Source organism: Vulpes vulpes, chromosome X, assembly GCF_048418805.1.
Source record: "Vulpes vulpes isolate BD-2025 chromosome X, VulVul3, whole genome shotgun sequence".
NCBI lineage: Eukaryota > Metazoa > Chordata > Mammalia > Carnivora > Canidae > Vulpes > Vulpes vulpes.
In genome coordinates, this window is record NC_132796.1 from 75,037,383 (window position 1) to 75,062,285 (window position 24,903).

The 24,903-nt window shown below is 37.6% G+C and overlaps 1 protein-coding gene and 1 pseudogene across 1 annotated transcript in view; one reads left to right on the forward strand and one right to left on the reverse strand.

Annotated features, from left to right (window-relative positions):
* IL1RAPL2 (interleukin 1 receptor accessory protein like 2) overlaps positions 1 to 24,903 on the forward strand; it is a 1,296,043-nt gene that overhangs the window by 242,208 nt on the left and 1,028,932 nt on the right. The gene's annotated exons all lie outside the window — the stretch shown is intronic.
* LOC112932017 (ATP synthase F(0) complex subunit C2, mitochondrial pseudogene) lies at positions 23,437 to 24,104 on the reverse strand (annotated as a pseudogene).

Sequence of the window (24,903 nt, forward strand, 5' to 3'; positions counted from 1 at the left end):
GAAGCACATTAAAGCTCCTCAGAGGTGGGTACTAAGTGAGCAGGACAAATAACAATTCAAATGTCAGCTTTAGAACTGTAATTGGGGCTCATTTTAAATGGGTCACTTTGTGAAAACCAAGAGCAAGTGGAATTAAAAAAATAAACTGTATTTTATGACATTTTCAGAACAATTAAGATAGCATAGAGAGGTCACATATATCTTACACCCAATTTCCATTATTGTTAACATCTTACATTAGTATGTATATTTGTAAAGTTAATTGATGAGTCAATACTTAACAAATGCATTATTATTAAGTAAAATCTGTATGTTATCAGATTTCCTTACTTTTTACCTAATGCTCCTTTTCTGTTCCAAGATACTATATCCAAGATATTATATTACTTATGTGTCTACTTAGGCCCCCCTTGCTATATTGGCTTCTGGAAACCTTCCTTATTTTTGATGAACTTGACATTTTTTAACTTGTGGTAAAATATGCATAACATAAAACTTACCATCTTAGCCATTTTTAAGTATAACCATCACTACCATCCATCTCCAGAACACTTTTCATCTTGCAAAACTGAAACTCCATATTCATTTAACACTAACATCCCATTCTCATCTCTTTCAGCCCCTAGTAACTACCATTCTACTTTCTGTCTCTATGAATTTGGCTATTCTAGATATTTCATAAAACCAAAATCATACAGTATTCATTCTTTTGTGACTGGTTCATTTCATTTAACGTAATATTCTCAATGTTTATCCTTGTTGTAGAATGTTTCAGAATTTCTCCCTTTCTTAAAATGGAATAATAACCCACTGTATAAATATGCCACATTTTGCTTATTCATTCATCTGTCAATGGACATTTGAGTTATTTCTACCCTTAGCTGTTATAAATAATGCTGGTGTAAACTTAGGCATACAAATGTCTTTTTGAGCCTCTGCTTTTAATTCTTTGGGTATATACCAAGAAGCAGAATTACTGGATAATATTATAGTTCTATTTTTAATTTTTTGAGGTGCCTCCATACTGTTTACCATAGTGGCGGCACTATTTTGTATTCCCTGTACAAGGGTTCCTTTTTCTCACATCCTTGCCAACAATTATTATTTTTATGTGATATTAATTATTTATTTATATAATAAATAATAAAATATCATTATTATATTTAAATTATATTTATTATTTTATGTGGTAGCCACCCTAATGGGTGTGAGGTAATATTTGATCTGCATTTTTCTAATTATTAGTGATGTGAAGTGTCTTTTCATATGCTTGTTGGCTTTGTATATCTTGTGTATCTTCTTTAGAGAAATGTCTATTCAAGTTGTTTGCCCATTTCATAATCAGGTTGTTTATTTGTTGTTATTGTTTTTTTAAGATTTTATTTATTCATGAAAGACACAGAGAGAGAGAGAGAGAGAGAGAGAAACAGAGACACAGCAGAGGGAGAAGCAGGCTCCATGCAGGGAGCCCAATGTGGGACTCCATTCCGGGTCCCCAGAATCAGGCCCTGGGCCCAAGGCGGCACTAAACCCCTGAGCCACCCAGGCTGCCCCTGTTATTGTTGATTGGTAGGAGTTCCTTATTTAATCCAGATACTAACCCCTTATTAACTATATTATTTGTAAATATTTTCTCCCATTCCATGGGGTGTTGCAAATTTTTTTTAAAGATTTTATTTATTTATTCATGAGAGACATACAGAGAAGGGAGAGACATAGACAGAAAGAGAAGCATGTGGGACCCCATCCCTGAACTCCAGCATCATGCTCTGAGCTGAAGGCAGACACTCAACTGCGGAGCCACCCAGGCTTCCTGAGAATGCAAATTTTAAACAGACTTGCAAACTATTTTGATGTAAATACTCAACTAATCTGACATTTTAGTTTTCTAGCCAGAATTTAAAGGTCATCACCTTATTCTTAATGATTCCTACCCTCACACTCTTAAAGTTAGTCAGAGATGTGTGATTCAGAAAAGAATTGCAATGCAATGGAACGAGAGAAAATAAAGAATAAGTGAATCAATGAATTCATAGTAGCTTCTATCCAACATACTTCAGATCCATAAAAAATATCCCCAAGATGTTTCTTGTTTTTTTTTATTTTGTACTTTTAAAACATTACTCTTATATTAGTAAATTAAAATTAATTTTGTTTACTGAACAGGTAGCCTGTTGCTACCTTTCCTAAAATGTTTCCCCTCTCCATAAACAGAAAGGACCAGATCCCTTCAGATCAAGCTTCAAATTGCCCAAATTTTGTCTTAGGAAAGATGAATTTGTCCCTGTGAATCAGGGGCAGGTAGCCCAGGGGACAGACGGATGTCAGTGACTGTTTCCAGAGATTATCATTATAATACTTCACCATTCTATCTCACCCTACCTCCATTTTTTTCCTATACCTTTTCTCAAACTGCTTAATCTTCTAATTTCCATTGATTTTTCTCCTCCTCCCTTTTAATGAATGAAACTGCCTAACTGACCTATCTAAAGTACTAGTTGGCAGAACTGGGCTTGGACCTATAGCTTGTAATTTCAACTTGCTATTAGGCCTCTTCCCAAAGCAGTAGTTAGAAATGTGTTTTTTGACAGAATTTGAAGGTCAAGAAGAGAATTATGAGGAATTTTCAGCTTTTCTCCTAGGAACCATTTGTTGGTCTTAGCACGTGAGTTTAGATGTACTGAGAGCAAAATCTCCACACAGAGTAGGCTGATGTTTACATCATCTTCAGGGCACTATCAGATATAATTGGGACTAGCAGGGCTAAGATACTGGAAAGAAAGGAAGGAATGGATAAAACAAAAGTACATAAGATGGAAAGTGTAGAGTTATACCTATGATGAGATTGGGCATTTGTATAGTGTCCAGAGCACCCTTCTTGCTCAGAATGTTTAGGAAGAACAAAATGTCCACAATAATGAAGCCAAACGTAGTATCTGGTGCTATACATATAATATCTCATTCAATCCTCTCAATGACCCAGTAATATAGGTACTATTATTATCACCCTCATTTTGCAAAGGAAGGAATGAAGCACAGAGAGGTTAGGTGAATTGCCCAAGATTATACAGGAAAACTTAAGGATCAGGCCAGGTATGTTATGTCAGACTCCATAACTCTTGCTACTAACCCAACTTTGGTGTTTGACTTCCTTCCTTCCTTCCTTCCTTCCTTCCTTCCTTCCTTCCTTCCTTCTTGATTGTTTGCTTGCTTGCTTGCTTAATAGTTGGTGGAGGGTAAAAAAATATAGGTAATAATGTGAAGGCAAAAAAAAAAAAAAGTGTTCTCACAAGGGAGAGAAAAGGTAAGGGCAGGAGTATGGTACCAGAAAGAAAGCTAGAGTTGGTAGAGAGAGAAAAGAGTTAGATGACAGTTAAAGGGACACTTAGAAGAAAATATTTGGTGCCTGATATCTTAGTGACTCCTATATCTTCTTAAATATCAACAATGACTAAATGAAAATGATAAAATAGGATTCTTCATATCAAAATAGTAGTAAAAGGGATCCCTGGGTGGCGCAGCGGTTTGGCGCCTGCCTTTGACCCAGGGCGCGATCCTGGAGACCCGGGATCGAATCCCACGTCGGGCTCCCGGTGCATGGAGCCTGCTTCTCCCTCTGCCTGTGTCTCTGCCTCTCTCTCTCTCTCTCTCTCTCTCTCTCTCTCTCTCTGTGTGACTATCATAAATAAATAAAAATTAAAAAAAAAAACAAAATAGTAGTAAAAAATGTTCTCTTTTTAATGAGTATAGGTTAAATAGACGTAAAGAGTAGTAGTAACCAGGAAACAAGGTCAGGTAAGGTCTTATAGATGGATATAAAAAATATGAACATAAAACAAATCTCAAGAAAAACAATATTCGCTCATGCTTTCCTAGAGCATTCCAGGGTTGCTTACCTTATATTATTTCTAGGCATACTTAAACCATTTTCTGTTTATCTAGCTGTTTGAGCAATTACCAGTGACAGCCTCTGTAATTCTGACAAGTCACTGCCACATTGATAAATCCAGGGATAATGCTAGTGCCTATGTAATCACAGGGCACAGATCAAGCTAGAATTTTTCATTGATATCACTCTGTGACAAAAACGGAACAAAACAAAAAAACAAAACCCAACAAGTTGCCATTTGCAGAAACTGAGTAAACAACTTGCTAGAATAACTAGGAAAAGGATACCTTTTTCAGGTATGCTATTGGTATAATGCTATTTAGGTTTTGTGGGCTGCTATGTTTCAACAAGTCTCACTGGGCAATGGTTTTATATCTTGATAATGGTATTTCTCTTAATAACATTTAATTTCTAAGACTTGGTCTTGATAATTTTTCCCTCTTTCCATTCTTCCAGCATTAGAAATTGGCAAAAAGAAAAAAAAATGCAACCATTACAATTCTAGCTGAATAAAGTGTCCCTATATTTTTCCATTTGCCATGAATTTTGCATTCTGACAAGGGCTTGACCTTTGGAGAAGCAAACTTTTCTTGGGTTGCTCCTGTGATGCATTTTTTTTAATTTCCTATGTTTTTTAGAAGCTATTTATCTGTGTTAACCATTTGCCATCTAAACAGATCAGTTCTTCACTGACTTATTCTCATTGCATATGCTATAGAATCCACCTTCGTAGGAACAGAATTACCCATGCATTTGGAAATTCTTTTCCTAGCAAATTTCTATAGACTAGAACTTCCACATAATTTGCAGTGTGCTACAATGAAATGTAATTCCTTGGGATTACCCAATAATGGCACAAAAACGTTAAATCTTAAGGCAAACCTTTCTCTAGTTTTCTTATACATATTTTTTAATCATAAAAACTCCTATTTGTGAATTTAATTGAAAGAATATATTTCATTTTTCCACCTCATTGAGCCACTCTTCATATAGCCATACGTGACACTTACTAAGCAATTATAGTGAGACATAGTGGGTTTTTAAAAGATTTTATTTATTTATTCATGAGAGACACACAGAGAGAGGCAGATATAGGTAGAAGGAGAAGAAGGCTCCTTGCAGGGAGCCCGATGTGGGACTCGATCCCAGACCGGGAGCATGCCCTGAGTGGAAGGCAGACATTCAACCGCTGGCATCCCCAGACATAGTGTTAAGTGCTTTGCATACATTATCTTTACAAAAACCCCAGTACATTATTAGTTCCATTTTACAGATGAGAGAATTGAGGCTCAGAATGTTTAAGAGACTCCCAAAGGCCAACACCTAGTTAGTAATATTAAAGCTAAGATTCATAACCTGTCTGACTCTAGAGTGGGTATTTTTAAACAGTTCACTGTATTACTTAGGATATAGGCTAAAATACTGTAACAAAGAGCCCCCAAAATACAGTGGTTAAAAAATGTAGAAGTTTCTTTCTCTTTGAGTTCTCTCTAATTGGAGTAGCTCTGCTCCATGGGATGCCTTAGGGACCCAGACTCCTTTCATCTTATTACTCTACAGTGAACTTGAATGCCCCTCATTTGTATAGTCAAATACATCTGTACTCCAGCCCACAGGAAAGAGGAAAGAGAGGATGTATAGGTTAAGTATTTTCATTTCTAAGAGAGTGAAGCAGAAGATGCATGTATCACTTTTGCCTGTATCTTTTAGCTACTCAGGTACACTTAGTTGTAAGGAAAGCTGGGAAATGTAGTCTGTGATTGGGCAGATATGTGTCTTGCTAGAATAGGGGAGGGGCTTTATTACTGAAATGAATAAGGAAAGAAAAAATTTCATGGGGCAATCAGCAGTCTGCTCTAGCAGACTATATTACCTGATGCTATTCATCATCACCCCCTCCTGTATAGACCAAGACAGCACCAATGGGAGATTATCTTATGTAGAGTAGAAGATAGACACCCTTGATACTATAGATATAAAGATTCAGGGATGAGGAGTTTTATATCGCAACTGACATATATTCATGCTAATATTTACTGATTTTTACAGCTCTTCTTGAAAAGTTTGTTTTAGGGGGTATTGATTGTTTTAGCATTTATATAGTAGTCAGACTTTTGCTCTGTCTTTAGTCATTTTTTAAATTTTTTCTCTATTATAATTGACAGTCTAAACCATCAAGTTAATCTCTTTTGTTAGACTTTTATTCTTGTAAATATGCATTAGCTCCATATTTTTTTCTGAACATCTTACTCAGTTGGAAAGAACATGGCTCCTGGAAAATTGGTAATGCTTTTGATATGATCATTCTTAGCTTTATTTCTGTATCAGTGTAAGTGTACAGGCTGGTAGTTGCTAAGGTAGAGTCAGAATAGGTTCCATAGTTTATAGCAGACCTATTTGAGTCCCAAGTATGACTGGTATGTAGAGATGCCCTTCCATAGAAGCCACTGAGACTATGATTTCACAGATGGCAATTCTTCACCTCACAGAAGAGTATGTGATAATGAAGTTTCTTGGAATAGTAGTAGCTGTTCTGGGCTTCCTTCAGGAAAATTTCATTCTAAGGTCTAGGAATGAAATACTTGGTACACATGCAAATACTTCCTTAATAGATTTTTTAAAAGCCTTCCAAGAAACAATTGTGTAAGAAAACTGACAAAATTAGCATTGAATGTAGTAGAAAATACTTGTGTGAATTCTCATTTGAGTGTTAATGTGAGTGGGTGGGCAGGTAGATGAGTTATATAATCCGATATGAGGAGAAATGTGGTGTTGATAGGCTTGACAGGTATCCTTCTCATTTTCCAGAACTTTCCAGAATTTTCTACACTTTCTTCAAAGTCCATGACAAGTGTTTTCTCTGGAAACAGATTGCTCAAAATGATTAGTCATTAGATGGAAAAGCCAATCCAATTTATCTCTATAAACCAAAGTTGGCTGATTCTTTTCTAAGACCTATGGGATCAGAAGGTATTCTGCTTATATACTTCCCCATCACAAGGCCAATATCAAGATTCATTGTTATTTATCACAATACAGCTTAAATGTCAAGGCTGCCTGTTTAATTGGCAATGAGCCCTATTGAATTTTTAACTTATGCTGAAAAGGTGAGTACTGATGGCTGTTTTTATGAGGTGTTTCATTTGGTGTTTTATTTTGGCTTAATTCTGTTTTTATTGTCAGAAGATGCATTTTCTCTACTGGAATTTCTACTGCTCAGTGTACAGGTTATCTACACTATGACAGCTATGTAACTTCAATGTCAGATACACTGCTCCCAAGTCATACTAGATTTACACATTCTATTATACTTCTATTGAACAGCTCTTAATCTGCTCAGAAGAAAACATGCTACAACCAGCAAATTTTATCCCTTTTCATTTAATAGGAACATTTCTTGGCAAGAGTGAACAAATGCATTGAGAAACATTCCAACTAAATCTGTCCAGTTTTGAAAAGATTTTGGAAGGTTAACTCTATAAAAACCAAACTCTGATTGATACTTTAATATTACCATGATATCCAATTTCTAACCTTATTCTATTGACTGATTTGTCCCCTCCCAATAATTCCTAGGAATCTTGCCTAATGTAATCTCCATTTTAGTTACTAAAAGGTGAATTTTATTTATAATAGAATTTCATGATGAAAGAGATATAAATGTATTTCCTGGGATAACTTTACTGCATAATCTTATATTGGTTATATTTCAAAGAATGAGTTTTCAGTTGTGTACTCTTGGATTCATGCAGCAGTGGACTGTATTACATGGGGTTATTCAGAATTTATTGAATGATTTTATCTGTAGAGAGACATACTTGAATTTAAGAGGAAATGGGACACCTGGGTGGCTCAGTGGTTGAGCATCTGCCTTTGGCTCAGGGCATGATCCCGGGGTCCTGGGATCGAGTCCCGCATCAAGCTCCCTGCATGGAGCCTGCTTCTCCCTCTGCCTGTGTCTCTGCCTCTCTCTCTCTCTGTGTCTCTCATGAATAAATAAATATAATCTTTTAAAAAATAGGGAAGAGGACAGTGTTCTTTCTATAGCTTGCATTCTGAGGTATGTAATGTCTGATATTAAAGCCAGTTCATTATTCTCATTGCTTCTTCTCTCCTAAGGCAGTGTGAATTTAAAATAACAAGATACTGGGACAGAGAATATTACTACTACCCTCTTTTGTACAAAAGGGACAATAATAATGCCTGGCTTGCAAAGTTGAGGGAATGATGAAGTGAATATAAATATTGTGAAACATGTTAAATAAATGGACAACAATATTAAAAGCCTCTGAAGAGAAAATAGACTCTACCTAGCTATGGATTATCCACACATGTCTCTATGTATTTTCTGATTTTTTTCTCCTCTCCTCTTTCTTGCTCTCCTTCTTGCTCTCCTCTCTATCTCTCTCCTCTGTCCTCTGAATACTGTACTTTTCCTTTTAGTACATGTACTAGGCATCAAGTTTTCTCATCTTGACTCTGGAGTTTTATGGTACTTCCTTTTATGTCTTCTTTGACATCTTTATACAGTGGACATCTCTAAAACTTAGACTCGTACTCTGAAATCTATTCTCCCTGAAGACCCCCCAGAAGGGCTAAGCAGTAATCAGCTCAGAAGTAAAAGGAAAAATTGTGAGAAAAAAGAACAGGATCAAAAGTGGAAAATCAACATTAATGTTGACAACATGATCAGTTTCCTGAACATCTCTTTTATTGTCTAGCACCATAAGTGGAAAGGTACTGGGAACTTCAAGGATTGTCTCCTTTTCTTGCAGTGGTAAATATTTTAGACTTGAAAAAAATTAGATAATAGCTACTGGGTGAAATAAAAACAAATCCTAAAACAGACTAGTTACATTATAATTGTAACTGTTGTATGCTATCCCTGCACTAATTTAGCCTATTTGGTGTTTTTCCTGGGGTGTAAAGTTGGCTGTGTTATTTCAATTACTGTAAGATAGTTGGCTTTGAATGTGAGTGCTATCTTTCTCCCTTCTTATTCAGATTCTTGTTCCTTCTGCCCTCAGTGTCTGACCTTGCATCTGCCTTTAGTTTCATAGTCCTTACTCCTTTTTCTTCCCTGAGCCAACCCCCACTGTTAGCATTTTGAATGCCTTTGACTTTATAAGATACCCATTCCTATAGCTCAGCAGTTCTATCTTGTTGCAGCTACTGTAGCACTTACCTCTTATCTCTTTCAAAAAGCAAGATGAACCTAAGCAGCAACTCTGGCAAAACAAACTACTCAGAAGCTGGCTTGATGTTATCTCTGAGAGAGCTTTGCTTAGTTGGCAGAAGCAAATGTCATGCATGCCTCCATGTTGCTTGTCACTGGGAGTATGATTTGTCACTTGGGATTCTCAAGCATTTTATATGAGGCCCTGACTGGCTCATCTCCTCATCAGAATGCACTACAATTTGTCCACTTCAAACCCACCAGGAGCAGAGAGCATTTACTTTGACATCTGCTCTTTGAAGCAGCCCATTAATATTGCACTTGATGTGTTAGGGTTTCAATGAAATACTTTTCTCTTAGTTCTTTTATCCACAATAAGATGGCCTGGTTCAAGGGCAGTGATAACCCTAAGCCACTTTTCTTTTTTCTTTTCACTTTTGACAGTCACTCTATGTCCTTGCCTATTTCTAATCCACAGAGCCTTTCTGCTCAGTAACTGTGGTGCAAAGATTGGGGTAGGGCAACACCTATTGGTCTCCCAGGATTTGTCAACTCACAGAGGTACCTCACTAAGCTCTCCAATGATCTTACATACTTTGCTACTTCTCTTGTTTTCCAAATATATTAATGAAAAAAACTCCTGCTCTTCATCACTTGCCATCAGGGAAATACAAAAGTCAAAACCACAATTAGATATTAGATACCACCTCCTCATACCCATGAGAATGGCAAAAATTAACAAGACAAGAAACAACAAATGTTGGAGAGGATGTGGAGAAAGGGGAACCTCTTGAAGTGTTGGTGGGAATGCAAACTGGTACAGCCACTCTGCAAAACTGTGTGGAGGTTCCTCAAAGAGTTAAAAATGAATTGCCCTATGACCCAGCAACTGCACTACTGGGGATTTACCCCAAAGATACAGATGCAGTGAAACGCTGGGACACTTGCTCCCCAATGTTTATAGCAGCAATGTCGACAATAGCCAAACTGTGGAAGGAGCCTCGGTGTCCATCGAAAGATGAATGGATAAAGAAGATGTGGTCTATATATACAATGGAATATTACTCAGCCATTAGATATGACGAATACCCACCATTTGCTTCGATGTGGATGGAACTGGAGGGTATTATGCTGAGTGGAGTAAGTCAATTGGAGAAGGACAATCATCATATGGTTTCACTCATACTTGGAATATAAGAAATAGTGAAAGGGATTATGAGGGAAAGGAGGGAAAATGAGTGGGAAACTTTAGAGAGGAAGACAAAACATGAAAGACTCCTAACTTCTGGGAAATGAACAAAGGGTAGTGGAAGGGGAGGTGGGTGGGGGCATGGGGTAACTGGGTGACGGGCACTGAGGGGGTACTTGATGGGATGAGCACTGGGTGTTATACTATATATTGGCAAATCGAACTTCAATTAAAAATGAGAAAAAGAAAAGAAAATGACTCCTAATATAGATGCTATTGTATAGTTAAAACCTATCATATGCCAGATGCTAAGCTAGATATTGTGTATACATTATATAATCTCACCTAATACCTATAGAACCACTGTAGGGAAGGTAAAAATTTAGGGTCTGAGAAATTAAGCAGCTTGCCCAAGGTCACATGGGTAGGCAATGTGGAATTTAGGGCTAAAAATAGCTTAAAGTTTTAACCCTTCCTGAACTACCACTATTTTAAAAAATGATTATTTTGTCATTATTTTCAAGCAACAAACATTTATTGAACACTATTTTGTAACTGTCACTATGCTAAGCATTTGTGATATAGATAAAAAACATAGTGCCTACTTTTTACATATTGAATATGCTAGGGTGGAGAGAGAGATAAATCAAATGTTAGAGGCATACAGATGCTGTTATGAAAACCCAGAGGTGGAGTACTTAACCCAGTGTAGAGAAGGTTATTTAACCTATGTTGTCTCACAGAGTAAGAATATTCAATCTCTCTCTCTCTCTCTCTCTCTCTCTCTCTCTCTCACACACACACACACACACACCCTGCATCCCTAGATAGGCCTTCTTTTTCCCTTTGTACTTCTTTTGCATATCTTCGTCATAGCATTTATTCATTTTATCCATTCATTTAATAACAGTGTATTAAGTACCCACTCTGTGTGCCAGGCTCTATTTTAGTCACTGGGAACCAAGCAATCAACAAAGCAAAGTCTTGCTCACTTGGATTTCACTTTATAGTCTGTAGACAAACAAGAAACCAATATATAGATGGAGATAGAATAAGTGTCAGGTGGTGAAAGTGATATAAAGGGAAATAAAACAGAATGATGAGGTAGAGAATGATAGAAAATGTTATTTTATAGGGAAGACTTCTGTGAGAGGGTAACACTTCTCACGTAGTACTGTGATTATTTGTTTACATTTCTGGCTCCTCCTAGATATTCTGCACTTCTGGAGGTAATGGGCCATGTCCTACTTTTCTTTGTATCAGACAAAGACAAAAAGCCCCAGAAGGTTGGGGGAATATTGGCTAAGGCATGGTTGAAGTCAGTGAATCTGCAGTTATCAAGAATGAAGGTCAGGTGATGGGTAAGTTAAGGGAGTGAGAGAGTTTGAGCACTGGGAGATTCTGGTTAGAGAATAGGAGATTTTAAGATTTAAGAGATTGGACAATTTCAAATGATTTCATGGAGGCTTTTTGGCTAGGAGGGACTAGGTGGAGTAGAGGGGAAGGCAACTGAGTTGAATAGCTCAAACTGTGAGGCTAGGGCAATTCTCAAGCTTGGTTGCTTATTATAATCACTTAGAGTACTTATAAAAATGAGTCATGGGATCTTACTATAGGAAATTTTGACTCATAAGGTCTGAGTAACCTTCAGGAAAGTTGTGTTTTTAAATAAGCTCCACAGAAGATTTAGATGCATAAAACCACTGGACTAGGAAGTGAGATATTTGACCCATGTGGGTTTTGAAACCATACAAGATTATGCCAGGATTGAGTTGAGAAGAGGCTCATGAACCAGGTATAATAGTTTTTAATAAATCTTGAAAGTGACCAGAAATCAATAGATGGTTGTGACAAGAAGGGGGAGAGTGTGGTGGAATCAAATTGGATGAGCTTGGAAAAGGAGGGGTTTTACACAAGGATGAAAGATGTATCAAAATCTTCTACCAGTTAGGGTCTGTGCAGGATTTTAGACATCAGTGTGCAGTTGGGAGTGCTTTTGCATGAAATGAAAGCCTTGCTTGTTAGATTTGAAATCAGGGAAGTTAGGAATTGTCTGTTTCACTTAGATGTACAATCAGCCTTGTGCTTGGGAAATGAAGACTCTAGCTCCATTTCTGCATTTAAGAGAGAACTTGGACAAGTTATTTGGACACACCTCTATAATATGGGCCTGCCTTTGAGAAAAAAATAGTGGATAATTCCTGGAGCATTTCTGAGTTTTTAGACCTAATAGTATACATAGCTATAAGTAAGAACAATTTATTAGGCATCAAATATATGCAAAATTTTTCTGTCCTACCTGCTGAGAAAAGTTATTTTTTTTCTAAAATTACATAGTGGGGAGAATAGCAGTTATTGCTTTCTGAATATTTGAGGTTTTGTGGTATATTGACTCATTGTGGTTTAGAGATAAAAATTACCATGAACTTTCATTTTGTTTGGGTTTTTTCCCTAGACAGGTGAGACTCCCTCCAAAAAAAACTTTATAAGCTCTACTTAAATAATGGAAGGGACATATATATGGGTCAATAATTTTTATTAATATCATCATCATCATCAACAACAACATCATCATTTAGAGTCTTAGAAAGATCCTGTGTTTTAATGTTAGACAAGCCTGCATTTGATTTCTGGCCCTTGATAATTAGCGTTCTGTCCAAAGTCGTTTATTCATTTGGATTTTAATCCCCTCCTCTGTAAAAGAAGGATAATAATAGTTTCTTTACACCACTGTGGGGGCTAAATGAGACAATGTATGCAAATGTACATGGCACATGTTAGGTAGATCAATAAAGGTTGACTACTTACCCAGCTCTTCTTAGATGCCTTCTTAATTTTATTGTAGCCAGTGAAAATTCTTTTTCATTGAGTATGAAATATTCTAATTAATATGTTTATTAATTGTTACTTCCTGTGAATGGGACAATTTTAGTCTGTAGATTATATATGCATTTGTTACTTGCCTGTGGTAGAACGTATTTGAAAGGGGGAATACCAATTTCAAGCTAGACTATTGATTTCTGGAATAAAATGTGAGAAAAAAAGTAACGATTCAGGATGTATTTTTCTTTTGTGTGCTAAATGCCTAAACAGGAATATAAAGGAGAAATATGCTTGTGATTTGCAATGTGATTTTTACATATTATCCTGGTAATATAATTTTTAAGACCCGAATATAAATTTCAAGTCAGAAAGGTAACCTTTTCTAATTGCAGTGAAAAACAAACAAGTAAACAAAGCTAAAATCTCTAAATGCTTTGGCTATAAGTTTATCTTTAGTAGTCACTAATTTATATGGCCAAGGAGGCTTCTGTTTGCAAAGCCATCCCCTTAAGAGCCGAGGTTAAGCAAGTGAGTGGCATGAGTTATAAATGAATTGAAAATTGCCCTCTGTTCTAGCCCAATGCAATGGTCCATGTTTTGTAATGAGCCCTAGTTGGCAAGGTAACTCAGGTCATCAGGAGGAGCTCACTACAGACTGTTCCATTTGTCACTGCTGGCTGAAGGACACACAGGCTGGGGAAGCTGGCACTCTGCAGAATTTTTATGGTGCTGCATGCATGTGATGGTCTCTTTCATCAGACTGTAATTCAATAATAAATATTTTTAAAAAACCTATGTTTAAATAATTCTAGGGTTGTGACACAAACTGACCAAAGCTAGGAGAATTACTACTGGCACTAGGATATTAACTTACCCATGGAGCAGGTTGTGTGAGGGGAAAAAAAGGATGGATGCTAGGAGACAGTCTCTATTCATGAAGGAGTGTTATCTGCATGACTATTTTTCTTTCTTTCTTTCTTTCTTTTTTTTTCGCAATGCTTTGATCATTTGGCCATGTGGTTTAGTGTAGTCATTTTTCAGTTTAGTGTTTCTTTATACTCTATGCCTCCTGCTAGAGAGAGACCAAAATGAGTAAAGGGTAACCAGAATCATTACATGAACTTTGTTGTAATAAACAGGAGCCAATCTTATGTAATAGATTCTGCCATTTGCCCCCAGAATGGTGGATGGTTAAAAGAAAATCACTAGAACAGAGATCAGTTGAGGAATGGAAAAATTCTTCAAGTGTTTTTTTCATGAGGAAAACTGCTTTATTGTTTTCTGTTATAAAAGTAACATATACTCATTCTAGAAACTTCAAACAGTACAGGAAAGCTATAAAGAAGACTAGAACTGTGAAAATGACCTATTACAATCCCTTTCTGCATGTATCAGATATAATATCTGTTAACATTTTTATATATCTCCTTCTGTTATAATCTTTAAATAATCATTTATTTTCATTAGAATTAGAATAAATTTCTTTTTTTAATTTTTATTTATTTATGATAGTCACACACACACAGAGAGAGAGGCAGAGACACAGGCAGAGGGAGAAGCAGGCTCCATGCACTGGGAGCCCGACGTGGGGTTCGATCCCGAGTCTCCAGGATCGCGCCCTGGGCCAAAGGCCGGCGCTAAACCTTGCGCCACCCAGGGATCCTTAGAATAAATTTCTAAAAATTTAATTCCCATTTTAAGAACTTGTGATTCTTTTTTTTAAAGAGTTTATTTATTCATGAGACAGACACACACACACACACACACACACACAGAGAGAGAGAGAGAGAGAGAGAGAGAGAACAGGCAGAGGGAGAAGCAGGCTCCATGCAAAGAGCCTGATGTGGGACTCGATTCTGGGATTCCTGGATTACACCCTGAGCTGAAGGCAGACGCTCAACCACTGAGCCACCCAGGCATCCTAAGAACTTATGATTCTTATATAAAAATGGCCCTTCACAAGAGAGGGCTAACTTCTATTGTAGTACCAGTGTGTAAAAGTGCAAAAGGAAGTCAGTGGTCACCAGTGATTGAATAATGACCATGTGCCAGCCATTGCTCTAAGCCTTTTATATACATGGACTCATTTAATCCCCATAATAACTGTATTCAATAGGTATTATTAGCATTTCTATTTTACAGTTGGGGAAACTGAGATTTAGAAAGGTTACACAGCTAGTTATAAGTTGAACCAGAATGTTAATTTAGATCTTAGTGTAGGAGAAAAGAATAGCTTCTCTCTCTCTCTCTCTCTCTCTCTCTCTCTCTCATAGTGGTGTTCCGAGAGAAACAACCAGTGAAGGAAGAAGGAAGAAGCTAGTGAGTAAGCAAAGAACCAGGGGAGTCCCAAACCTCTGTGAATCTTCAAATTAAAGAGTTTTAGAAAAGATGTTCTGGCATTTTGTTCATTACTAAATAAAGAGAACTTCCTCTTCAATGATGCACTTCATTAGCCAAAATTAACCAATAAGAAAAAAAAATACTGATACAGACTCACTTGCATGTGTGCAAACACACACACACACACACACACACGGAACGAGTAACCCCTTTTTAGCTCTGAATATCATGTTCTCTTTTTTTTTTTTTTTAATTTTTATTTTATTTTTTTTTATTTTTATTTATTTATGATAGTCACAGAGAGAGAGAGAGAGGCAGAGACACAGGCAGAGGGAGAAGCAGGCTCCATGCACCGGGAGCCTGATGTGGGACTCGATCCTGGGTCTCCAGGATCGCGCCCTGGGCCAAAGGCAAGCGCCAAACCACTGCGCCACCCAGGGATCCCTCATGTTCTCTTTTTGCTCCTCAGTCCAAATATTTGGAAGAATATGATCTTCATCACATGAGGAACTCCCACATATCCAGCATTAAACTGGAGTGGGTATATAAATATTCATAAATCAAGTACTGGATAGAGAATTGAATCTCATTCTTTCACCACTTTTTAAGAAAGAGCAGAACATGTGAATAACTTTCTATATGATCTTAGGCTCATCATTTTCCCTTTCTGAGTCTCACTTTCTCCTTTTCTAAAAGACTAAATGTGAAGGCCTTTTGAGCTGTAAGAGCCTGTATTTCTACTTTTAAGCAGTTACTAAGTACTCTAACTTTGGGATATTCTCCTGAACATCTCCTATTTTTCATTTTTTGTAACCTCTCATGGCTGCTTAACCTATAACTTGCCTAGTGTTGCCAGAAATTGTTTTGTTAAAGACACTGGGTGATAAATAGGTGGATCACTTAATAGACTATCAAATGGTGACAATTATGATCCTGCAAGAGGGCTTATCATAGTATTTTTGAGTTTTCAATATCACAAAGGACCTTCAGTAAGATTGCTCAAGTCTCTTAGCTTTACAAAAGTGATTGGGGCACAGAGATATAAAGTGACTTTTTCCCAGTCTCACATATAATTAACAGGAGAGACATAAATAGAACCAAGATTTCTTAACCCCTGGTCTAGAGTAGAGTTTCCCAAAATCTATTCCATTTGACCCAAGTTTTTCAACATATTCTGGGTGGGAGTGAGAACATGGGAAAGAAGATCCTGAGTTCAAATAAGTTTGGAAAGGGGCACCTAGCTGGCTCAGTAGGTTAAGTAGCCAGCTTTTGATCTCAGCTTAGGTCCTGATCTTAGTCATGGGATTGAATCCCATGTTGAGCTCCATGCTCAGTGGGGAGTCTGTTTGAGGACTCTTTCTCTCCCTCTCCTTCTGCCTCTCCCCCTGTTTGTGCTTTCTCTCTCTTTTTCTCTCTCTCTAAAATAAATAAATAAATCTTTTAAAAAGTTTGGGAAATGCAGCTCTGTTTAGTGAAGACATAGGCACATTGAAGTCTGTGAGAAGTCCTGCTGTATAGAATCATTGTCAGCTTTTTTTTAAGTTTCTCAAACATATTAACTAATGATGATGAGATGATATATCAATAATAGTTCTTTCCATTTATTGAACCCTCTGCATGTATGACAGGCAATATTGTAAGTCCTCATATAGTCTGAGATGCTTAATCATCATGAAAACACTGTGAAAGTTTTTATCATCCCCATTTTTTGAGGGGGAGGGGGAAAGCAAGGCACTGAAAAATAGTAATTTGCTCAGTTATGCAACTAGTATGGGACAAAGCTGGAATTTCAACAAGCAGTTTAGTTCCAAGCCTGGGATCCTAAATAAATATGCTTAGTTTATCATGGCAGCTTTTGTAGGTGTAATCCCTCTAAAATTCTATAGAACTAACCTTCTTTAAGAGCATATGTCTTAGTCTGTTCAAGAAGAGGTTTATTTGCTATAACAAAATACTAAAGACCGGATAGCTTATTAACAACAGAAATTTATTACACTTCTGGAAGTTGGAAACTCCAAGATCAAGGTACCAGTATGGTAGTATTTTGAGCTCTTTTCCTGGTTTATAGCTGGCACCTCCTTGCTGTGTCCTCTCATGGTAAAAGGGACACAATATCTCTCTGAAGCCTCTTTTATAAAGACACTATTTCCATTCATGAAGACTTCAGCCTCATCACCTGATCACCTCCCAAAGGCTCCACTTTCTAATACCATAACATTGGGCACTGGAATTTTTATATATAAATATTGGAGGAACAGAAACATTCAGACCATAGCAATTTATGTTAGGAAATATTGCTCTAGAATTTTTTTCCAGTATGCACAGTGAAATAGAATTAGATGGGGATGCCTGGGTGGCTCAGCAGTTGAGCGTCTGCCTTTGGCTCAGGACCTGATCCCAGATTCCCGGGATAGAGTCCTGCATCAGGCTTCTTGCATGGAACCTGCTTCTTCTCCCTCTCCCTGTGTCTCTGCCTCTCTTTCTGTGTCTCTCATGAATAAATAAAATTTAAAAAAAGATATAGGATTAGATAAAATATCATAGAACTTTGGAATAGCAGAGAGCTGGAATAGACTTTAGAGATCAGTTCACATGGCAAAGAGGAATCTGGGGCCAGGAGGGAGAATCTCTAGCTCCAGGTGCATGGCAGCTGGAACAGCTGGAACTAGGAACTAGGGCTTCTTATTCCTAATTTAATGGTATCTGTTTACTAGAAATCTCTGTGGATAATGGAATAAAAGAATGTTTACACTTCTTCACTGAGGAATTTGAGGGCCACATGCATTATCACTGCTCCTTCCTGAACTCATGCATGACAACAAGACACAAGGGATATGGAGTAGAAGTTGGATACCTGGGAGGAAAAGGCAACCAGTTTTGTTGAATAAATAAACACTACTAACATTGTTATTGTATTTGATGGCTGTTAGAGCACTTTCACAGCTGTTTTTTAGTGGTGTGATAGGAGAGACAGATCAAAAGGCATAGACAGTAGATCATGGGTCTGGAAAGGGAAAGTGTAGCAGTGGCTGATAGTTATGGAGGTTAAGAGAAGAGTCTTGGACTTACTAGAATAAAATTGGTGATTTGGGGCCTGGCCATAATTATCAGCTTGCTTAATCTTCATTTTATTATAAATTATTGAAAGGATACCTCCAAACTCCTGCAAAGAGGAAAGAAAATTCTTAAGGGACTTTCTTAACTACCATGGACCTTTTAAATTGGTTTCCATCCCTCAGTGAATATAATTTGCTTTAAGTACCCAAGAGAAGCAAGACTGTGAAGTAACTGTCACTAAACTAGTTTCATATTATTTCTTCTAGTCCAAAAAATTTTTAAAGATTTTATTTATTCATGAGAGAGAGAGAGAGAGAGAGAGAGAGAGAGGCAGAGACACAGGCAGAGGGAGAAGCAGGCTCCATGCACGGAGCCCGACGTGGGACTTGATCCCGGGACTCCAGGATCACGCCCTGGGCTGAAGGCAGGTACTAAACCGCTGAGCCACTTTGGGATCCTCCTAGTCAAAATTTTTTAAAATTTGAAAGCTCACTACCCCATTAAATGTTGGGGTTTATGATTGGAAGTCATATTTTACATCTCACATTTCCAACTGGGGAACTAAGGTCATGATGGAATTTGCCACTGAGGATTTCTGTTGTTCCAGCTGTTAAGGCCAATGTGTTAAGCTCATTGAGTGTCTCAGGCTGTGGACTGCCATTATTTTCATATATAGATTTGCTTTTTATTGTTTGCAATTCAGGTTGGGAGAGAAGTAAATGGTATGTTCCCTCTATAAGGCCCTCTAACTTCAGGAGGACATCAGTCGAGGTCTATGTCAGTCCTCTTCACTAATATATCACCAATGTATAGCACAGTTTCTGGAATAGAGTAGGTAGTCAGTAAATAACTGTTGAATAAATAAATGTTATAGTGAAAGGTATGTGAAATATAGGCAGAAATTGTGTGCCTCTTTGTAGTCTACTCAAAGTAGATAGTCAATGTTTATTCATGATGTTTGTCATGATAATTGGGTCTAATTTGCACAATCTAATCTATAAAAGCTAATTAGCTGCTATTTAGGTTTTATGACTGCTGTTGGGGTAGAAGGCACAGATGGATGTTAAAAATGATAGTTTTCCTAGCCAGGATCTTCTAGTGACACCATATATTAGATCAGTGAACATCTGTTGGAGTACAGGGAAAAGTGATATCCTATATTTGGATTTTCAAAACAATAGGTATTTTCAAAACAACAGATATTAATCACCCTCCTCTTCTACCACAATTATAAAGATGAGGAAACCCAGGGTAAGTGACTTACCATAAGCACCAGCTGGTTAGTGGTATAGCTGCAACTCTAAGGTAAATTTTCTGTTTCACAGTTCATTGTTCTTGTCACTACCCCTCCCTGTTACCACTAATCAACAATGGGAGAATTTTCTTGGAACTATAACTAGATTTTAGTGCTGGAAAATATCTTAGGGACTCTGTAAAATTTGTTAACCATTGACTAACTTACATGTATGCCAGGGTCACCTGCATTTGAGAAAGTTCTTACCAAGTATGAAAGTATTAACTTTGTTTCTAATCTAAAAAATACTAGAAGATGAATATGACATTACCAAGTGTTTACTTCCCACTTCTCATGTAACAGGCAGTGTAAAGGATATTGGAAAATGTAGAGAAACACTCTATGCTTTTCTGGCAGTTTGCAATTTTACACTAGAGAGAACATGAAAATGCCTGACACCTTCAAAGAACAATGCACTCTACTACAGAAATGTTAGGAGTGGAGTGTGGTGCAGTGTTTAAGTTGTGCTGGAGTTCAGAGGAGGGAGGGATCATTAAGTAAACTTCTGATGACAAGAAGATAATGGCTTTTGAGAGCAGACTTCAGCATTCTTTTCTTGCTGCAACCTCCCTTCTTTTCTGTTCACACCCCTTTTCAACAAGTTTGGTGGTGGTGACTAATTAGATAAGAAGGGCTCCTATCTCAACCACTAACTCATTTTGTTGATTTCCTACCCAGTGACTCCTTGGGGGGAAGACAGGTGATGGGGTTCATAATGTGATAAATATTTGGATGCCTACGTCTTGGGGATAGAGATTTTTGTATATGAAATTATGGAAATAGGCAAGTTTACTTTGAGAACACTTTTTTTAAAAAAGAGCAAGCTATGTTTCGATGTGTGTAAAGGGATTTATGCTGTCCTTGATATCAAAATTTTATGTTTTCATAAATATGTGTCAATTTGACAGTAGTATTTCCATAAGGGAATATGTAGATGGAAGTGTTGATAATGCTAAAGATTTCCCCAGTGATAAGAATTAATGGATAGTTTCTCTTACAGTTCAAAACAGGCAAAGGACACTTGAAATAAGATGCTTTACTTGGGAAAAAAAATGATGCTTTACTTGAGTTAAATAATAGTTTGTCTGTAATTGTGTTCCTTTTCTTCTTTTCTTTATTTAGCATCTCCTATATGAAGATTTTCTGGCTCTATTATAAGACCATTTATTTTCTTTTTAAAAAAACATACAGTATTATATTAGTTTCAGGTGTACAATATAGTGATTCAACACTTCCATACATCACCCTGTGCTCATCACGGTAAGTGCACTGCTTAATCCCCATCACATATTTCACCCATCCCCCCATCCACCTCCTCTCTAATAACTATCGGTTTGTTCTCCACAGTTAAGAGTCTGATTCTTGGTTTCACTCTCTTTTATTGCTTTTCTTGTTTTCTTTCTTAAATTCCTTATATTAGTGACATCATATAGCATTTGTCTTTCTATGACTGACTTATTTAATTTAGCATCATACTCTAGCTCCATCCATGGCATTGCAAATGGCAAGATTTCGTTCTTTTTGTGGCTGAATAATATTCCAGTGTGTGTGTGTGTGTGTGTGTGTGTGTGTGTATCATCTCTTCTTTATCCATTTATAAATCAATGGACACTTGGGCTGCTTCCATAATTTGGCTACTGTAAATAATGCTGCTATAAATATAGGGGTGCATGTATGACTTTGAATTAGTGTTTGTATTCTTTGGGTAAGTACCCAATAGTATGACGGCTAGATCATAAGGTAGTTTTATTTTTAACTTTTTGAGGAAGCTCCATACTGTTTCCCACAGTGTCTGCACTAGTTTGCATTCCCACCAGCAGTGCATGAATGTTCCTTTTTCTCCACATCCTCATGAGGCCACTTCTTTATGAACCTCCAGATGTTTCTGGATATGGGATAGTTTAGACACTTGATAGAAACATGGCCTTTATTTCCCTATTAGCCCTTCCTTCCAAATGAACCTACCTCTTAGGAAAGTGTAAAGTGATTTGTGGGAGGGGATTTGGAAATGAGATTCCCTTCTTCGGAGTCAAATGTTTTAACATTTGAATAGAGAAAATATGCTCCTTTGTGCCTTCCGCAGACTTACATCAGAACCACATAACCCATATTCTGAGCTGATTAACTGGGTAAAGATGGCTTTGTTCTGACCTGGAACTAGATAGCTGACTTTAGAGCAAGTCAACTCTGAGGAAAGAGTGAGTTTCAGCAGCTTCGTTGCTGAGCACAGCTGAGAAGAAACTATTTGTTTCCACGGAGGAAAAAGAAATCTTCAAAGCAGGACTTCTTTCTCCCACTTTTTTAATTCCACAACTGCATTTTCCTCTCCAGTAAATCTTAATTTCTCAAAATCTGAAGCTATTATTGCGTGTGTCTTTTTTTCACAAAGTACAAATCTTAGCAATAAAAAGTGATGGATTGTATTATTAGAAAATGGAAGAACTGTGGCTTTTTAGGGCCCCACATTGAAGACCTTTTCTGTCATTTGGATCTCTCCAAAAGTACAAAGTCTCTTTGTGAATTATTGGGGGATGGGGGATGTCTAAGTTTGTCTGCTATAAAATTACTCTGGCATACTTATGCTCTTGCTATTGGGACTTAGCAGCCTGTATGAATAATTTGTGTGAATAAATTGCATCTGTCTTTACAGAACTTGCTGAGCCTTATCCTTCCTAACAAAAAGAGGATGTCATCTCCAAGGTCCTCACTGATTTAAAGTGGCAGGTAATATTGAAATAGATGACAATCTGAAATTCCTATGGTGGTTTCAAAATCCAAGCAAATATTTCCAACAAAAAGACTAACGAAGTCTGCCCTATATGAGAACCATGCTAGGGAAGGCATTTGACTGAATTTCTACTTTTCTCTCTGTGTTGCTGACTTCAGCTAGGGATCTCACTTCCACTAGAACAAGACTGATTCTTGTGGCATTTATAAGGAGGACACTAGGCTGGGAATCAGGAGACGTCATTTCTAATTTTATCTTTGACATCAATGGTTGACTACTGCTGAGAATTTTTTTTTTAATTTTTGTGTTTTATTTTCCCTGTCTTTAGAATGGGGGTAAAACTACCTGCTCTAGCTATTTCATAGGGATGTTGCAAGAATGCAACAAGGCAATGATTGTCCTAGAACTCTTTGAAAGGTATAAACAAAAGTGATATCTAAGCTAAAGGTATTGTGGGGAAATTATTATTGCTTAATATTTTTATGGTTCTTTTGAAACAAGCTCTTTGGTGCTTTTTCTCTGAGAAAAGAGACGATTGATGTGAGGTCCTGTCATGGATGTTACAGAGAATAATAAATAATAATACAAACAGGGGAGGGCCTTGGGAGACACAAGATCTTTCTGGAAAGCCTGAAAAGCTGAAGGAAACAGGAATATTCATGGGCTGGCCCAAGGAAAAAGAAAGCTACCAAGACCCTGATCTATATGTTGTGCAGTAAGATGAAGAAAAGTATTCCTATGCTTCTAGTGAAAAAGATTGCTATCAGAACTCAGTAATAGTGACGCCCCTTCCCTATTCTTGGCTGGAAGAGGTAGCAGAGGGAAGAAATCCTCATGCACGTGGCCAGTGTTCAAGATAAAGCCAGGAATGTAAAATCTTGAGGGAAGAGGGTAGTTCTTTCCATTTCTTTTCTCCCCTACCGATATTTATTTATTTATTTATTTATTTTTTTTTCTTATTAATACAGTATTTATTTGTCTTTCCTCTGTCAAACCCTGAGCCAACCACTTTCCCCAGGCTGCCTGGGGAGGTATAGGAAAAGGAACATACAGGGCATACAGGGCAGACAAGACATGGGATAAAGACCTATGGCAGGTGGAGACGACTCCTTCACATGGCGAAGAGGATGAGAAAGGCCACCATCAGGCAAAAGAGCCCCATGGCCTCCGAGAGGGCAAAGCCCAGAATGGCGTAGGAGAAGAGCTGTTGCTTCAGAGAGGGATTCCTGGCATAACCAATGATGAGGCTCCCAAACACAGTCCCAATTCCAGCCCCAGAGCCAGCCACCCCTACAGTGGCAGCCCCAGCCCCAATGAACTTGGCTGCCGTGTCAATGTCCCTTGAAATGGCGCTGGTTTGGAAGCTCCGGCTAGGAATAAGTGAGGTCAGGGGATGTGGGGCTGCCAAGCTGAGGCTCTTATCTGTCAGTGTCTCTGGTGGTTTTAGCACCACTGCAGACAGTGATCGGCTCAACAGCTGAGAGGTGCTCCGGGCCAAGAAGGGGGTGGAGACGAACTTTGCACAGGCGTACATTTTCAGGGGATGAGGGGCTGTAGCAGGAGAGCTGCTCCCAGAGAGGAGACGACCGAGAGGGGCGGGGGGTGGTGGTGGGCCCCCTACCGATATTTAAAATCTCTTGTTTCTTCATAAAAAAAACAAATCCTGCTACCTAAACTGTAATTATCTCTTCAAACTCCAAAGTAATATTTGCTATAATAGAATTACAGTATGTCCAGAGAAATTTGTACTTTTCTGTGTTTTGGTAGAAAGCAATTTAACCTATGTGATAAAGGGAAATAGCTGACTTGAGAGCTCTGTCTCTTTTTATTTCCCCCTGTGCCACTGAAAGAATGATTGGAGTGATGAGGGCAGTATTTCCCAAAGTGTGTTCTGTGCTATATTAATCTCTGTAGGTGTTTTTGCTTTGTTTTTGTTTTTGATTTTTGTTTTCAAAAAAGGTGTTACATGGTCAGATACATTGGGAAATGCTTCATAATGTGGTTTCCTCTTGGAAATTTGCCACATGTCTGTTAGGATAGTGAAAACTTTGAGAAATCTAACAGGAAAAGAATGTTTAAATTTGTTTAATCCAGCATTTCATAATCTTAGTTCCTTTCTGAAACCCCCTTTTGATATATTACCAATCAGCATTTCTCTTGTTCAATAGAAGACTTTTAAGAGGCAGATTTATTCTTTGATATAACTATAATTTAGGTTGCTACACTAGATATCAAATCCTCAGGTTATAGAATTCAGTATTGCTGGTGAGCCTTCTCCAAAATTAATATCATTGCACTTAGACAAAGATATAATCAGGCCAGTGATGTTTTCTGTCTGAATAAACTATTAAAATGCTAGAGTAATTTGACAGTCTCTCCATTCTGAGCTGGCCAAAGATTGAAAGTA